Below are 5,000 nucleotides of genomic sequence, written 5' to 3'. Positions count from 1 at the left end.
ATCAGAATAACAGCAGATTTCTCTTCACAATACATCGAGTCAAGAAGAGCATGGAGCAAAGAACTACAAGTTTTGCAAGAAAACAAATTGCAGCCCAGGCTGCTATATCCTGCAAAACACTCTCAAGTTTGATGGACAAGTGAAATACTTCCATGTCAAAGAACAGCTGAAAGTATTTCACCATGACAAAGCCAACCCTACACAAACTACTGAAAAATATTCTAGAGAGGAACCAAAATCACCACAACTCCATGAATGAGAATGGAAAGAACCCACCAAATAGGGAAAACAAACACAGGACAAAAAGGAGTAATAACAGCAGGTAAATAACATGTCAATCATAAGTCAATACATCAATTATAACCATCAATGTAAATGGACTCATTTCATGAATTAAAAGAAATAAACTGGCACAGTGGATTAGGAAGCAAAATCCAACAATATGCTGCATAGAAGAAACACAAATAACTCCTAAAGAAATTCATAGGCTGAAAGTCAAAGGATGGAAAACAATACTACCTGCCCCAGCACTTCAGAAAAAAGCAGGGGTAGCAATCCTTTTGCAGACAATCTGAACTTCAAACCAAGAATGAGCAAATGAAATGAGAAAGGCCACTACATATTACTTAGTGGAACAACTCAACAGGAAGAGGTAACACTCATAAATATGTATGCACCAAACAGGGGAAGCACCCAACTATATAAAGCAAATCTTAATGAACACAAAAAAATCTAATATCTGATACCACAATCTTAACAGAAGGCATTAACACACCCTTATCTCAAAAAGATAGATCAACCAGACAAAAAATTAGCAAAGAACTAGCACAATGGAACCAGAAATTAGAACAAATTGACTTAGGGGACATATACAGTGTTTGACCCAAAAACAACTGGATATACATTTTTTTAGTTGCACATGGGACATTTTCTTTTCTTTTTTTTTCCATAATTCTATTGAGAAACAAATAGCAATGAGATAATTTCAAACCAAATTGGTAGGACAGTTTCAATAATTAACACATTGCATACATTCTTCCTAGTGGTTAATTGCTATACAAGATGCAGACATGATATCCTATTTACAAAAACCATTAGAACAAATTCCTCTATTCATTAAGAGAATGTAAGTATATATCTATCCTAACCACTTTCAATACACAGATACAAAATGGACATTCATCTGTATCCCCTTTTTTTGTTAACTTCCATTATTTGAATATTATATGTGTGCAAACTCAGCAAAATATCCCAAAAGAGTTCAGTAGCCCATAATAGTATTGGTTCTAAAATAGACCACATACTAGTCCATAGGTCATGCTTACATATATGCAAGAAAACAAAATTATCCCATGCATATTATCTGATCACAGTGCAATGAAACTGAAAATAAATGACAAAACAAAAAACAAAACCCCTAGATACACAGAAATTAAACAACACCCTGCTCAGCAACCAATGGGTCACAGATCAAGTTAAACAAGAAATTAAACAACATCGACAATTCAATGAAAATTCAAGCACAACTTTTCAGAATTTATGGGATGCAATGAAAGCAGTTCTTAGAGGTAAATTTACACCTGTGGACTCACACATTAGGGAAACAGAATGGGAACAAATGAATACCCTAATGCTGCACCTCAAATGTCTAGAAAAGAAGAGCAAACAAGATCCAAAGCCCAAAGATGGGAGGAAATTATAAAGATTAGAGCAGAAGTAAATTCAATTGAGACAAAGAAAACAATGCAAAGAATTAACAAACCAAAAAGCTGGTTCTTTGAAAGATTAAATAAAATTGATAAGCTTCTAGCTAGACTCATCAAAAAGAGGAAAGAAAAAACTCAAATTCAATCAATAAGGATTCTCAAAGGTGAAATTACTACACACCCTGTGGAAATTCAGAAGATAATCAATAGCTATTTTGAGAATCTTTACTCTCACAGAATCAAAAACAGAAGAAATGGACAGATTCCTAGAAAGATACAGATTGCCAAAACTGAATCAAAAAGATATAAGAACTTCCAATAACACAATAACATCCAATGAAACTCAAACTATAATAAAAAACCTACCAACAAAGAAAAGTCCAGGTCCTGATAGATTCACAAGTGAATTCTACAAGAAATTTACAGAAGATATAATCCCAGTACTCCTTAAACACTTCAATGAAATTGAAAAGGAAACAGTTCTCCCAAAATCATTCTTGGAGGCAAGTATTATACTGGTACAAACACCAGAGCAAGATGCAACTAAAAAAGCAAACTACAGGCCAATCTCCCTCATGAACTCAGATGCCAAAATCCTCAATAAAATCCTAGCAAATGGAATACAGCAAATCATCAAGAAGATCATACACCATGACCAGGTAGGATTCATCCCAGGGATGAAAGGATGGTTCAATATTCGAAAATCTATAAATATAATACACCATATCAATAGAGCAAAAACTAAAAGCCACATGATCATCTCCGTTGATGCAGAAAAGGTTTTTGACAAAGTCCAACACTCATTCATGTTCAAAGTCCTACAGAAAATTGAAATAGATGGCCTCTTCCTCAATCTGGTAAAGGCCATCTATGACAATTCAATGGCTAACATAATTCTAAATGAGGAAACACAGAAATCTTTTACTCTCATATCTGGTTCAAGGCAAGGATGTCCTCTGTAACCACTCTTATTCAATATAGTTCTGGAATCATTAGTTAGAGCCATTACACAAGCAAGAGAAATAAAAAGAATAACAATAGGTTAAAAAAAAGTAGTTAAACTACCATTATTTGCAGATGACATGATACTCTACTTGGAAGACCCAAAAAACTCCACCAAGAAGCTACTAGAATTAACACAGAAATTCAGTAGCATAGTAGGATACAAAGTCAATACCCAAAAGTTAGTAGCATTCCTCTACACAGATAACAAACACACTGAGAGGGAAATGATAGAAACAACACCAATAACACCGAGGAAAATGAAATACTTAGGAATTAATCTAATTAAAGAAGTCAAAGGGTCCCTGTAAATAGTTCAGTAGAATAACTGCTTGCCTGGCAAGTTCAAGGATCTGAGTTCAATCCCCTGTTCTGTCAAAAAAATAAAGATAAACAAATAAAAAATAAAGAAGTTAAAAGTGTATTCAATGAAAATTGCAGTATTGCAGTACTCTGAAAAAAGAGATCATAGAAGTTTTCAGGAAATGGAGATATTCTCTGCTCCAGGATAGGAAGAACCAACACTTTGAAGATGGCCATACTCCCAAAATTATTATACAGATTTCATGCAATCCTTATCAAACTACCACCAACATAATTCACAGAGCTAGAGAAATCATTCCTAAAATTTATTTGGAACCAGAAAAGACCTAGAATAGCAAAGGCAATTCTGGGCAATAAAGACAAGGCAGGAGGCACTACAATTCCTGACCTGAAATTATACTTCAAAGCTACTGTGATAAAATCAGCATGGTACTTGCAATGAAATAGACCTGAGGATCAATGGAATAGATTAGAAGACACTGAAGCCTCTGTGAACACATTCAGCCACCTTATCTTTGACAAAAGTTCCAAACATGCTCACTGAAGAATGATAGCCTCTTTAAGAAATGGTGCTGGAAAAACTGGCTCTCCACATGCAGAAAACTAACCTTGACCCAGGTCTATCACCATGCACTAAGCTAAAGTCAAAATGGATTAAAGATCTAAACATTAAAACAGAGATACCATATCTCCTGGAATAGAAATTAGGAGGAACTCTTGAAGACACAGGGGTAGGCAAAGAGTTCATGAACAAAAAGCAAACTGCATGGGAAATACTTCAAAGAATTAACAACTGGGACATCCTGTTATTGAGAAGTTTTTGCACATCAAAAGAAATTACCAACAAAGTGAAAAGACAACCTACAAATTTGGGAAAAAAAATCTAAACTAATAAGCACTCAGATAAAGGTCTTTTATCTAGAATTTATAAAAATTAAAAAAACATTAAGGCCCCAAAATTTAAAGACCCAATCCAGAAATGGTCATCCAAGATGAACACACACTTCTGAGAGGAAGAAATACATGAAAAATGCTCCACATCATTAGCCATTCATGAAGTGCAAGTTAAAACAGCACTGAAATACCCTCTCACCCCAGAAAAAAATGGTTATCATAAAGAAATCAACTGAGAGCAAATATTGGAGAGGCTATGAGGAAAAGGGAACCCTTCTGCACTGCTGATTGGAATGTTGCCTAGTGCAACCTTTATGGAAGTCAGTGTGGAGACTCCTCAAAAAACTAGGACTGGAAATCCCTTTCAGTCCAGCTATCCCCCTTCTGGGAATTTTCCCAAAAGAACTGAAAACATCATATCATAGTGATGTACATGTATCTATGTTCATAGCAACACAATTTGTGATAGCCAAATCTTGGAAACAACCAAAATGCTCATCATCTGAGAAATGGATGAAAAAGATGTGGTGCTTTTATACAATGCAGTATTACTGAGCTATAAAGAAAAATAAATTTGAGGCCTTCATATATAAGTGGATGCAACTTGAAAATATACTCATAAGTGAAATGAACTAGTCACACATGTGTAAATATCATATTGTCTCCCTAGTGTAAGAACTCAAAAGGAGAAATAAAAATTGAAAGGTATAACACAGTTAAATGGAAAGTGAGAACTTAAGTACTAAACAACAAAGAAAGGGAAAGGTGAAAATATAGAAAATATGGCAGGGTCAAATCCAAAAATTTATATAAACAAGATGGTTAAGGCAATGGTCCTATGAAGCTCCATCAGGATTTTGGAAAATAGCAGTTAGTGGGTAGAACTCTCAGCCTGACTAACTCTATATGCTGACACCTTTGAACTAAACAACCACACTGAGCATTGCAATGCATAACACTAAATCCATGCTTGAAATACCTATCATTTTGATCTTCTAAATATACACTGCTTCTAATATTATATCAATTATTGCTATACTCTTCTTAAAGTAAATGTTTGTAAAAAAAAAAAAA

This window comes from Octodon degus, unplaced genomic scaffold (assembly GCF_000260255.1).
Source record: "Octodon degus isolate 3935 unplaced genomic scaffold, OctDeg1.0 scaffold00124, whole genome shotgun sequence".
Lineage (NCBI taxonomy): Eukaryota > Metazoa > Chordata > Mammalia > Rodentia > Octodontidae > Octodon > Octodon degus.
This window is presented reverse-complemented; position numbering follows the sequence as displayed.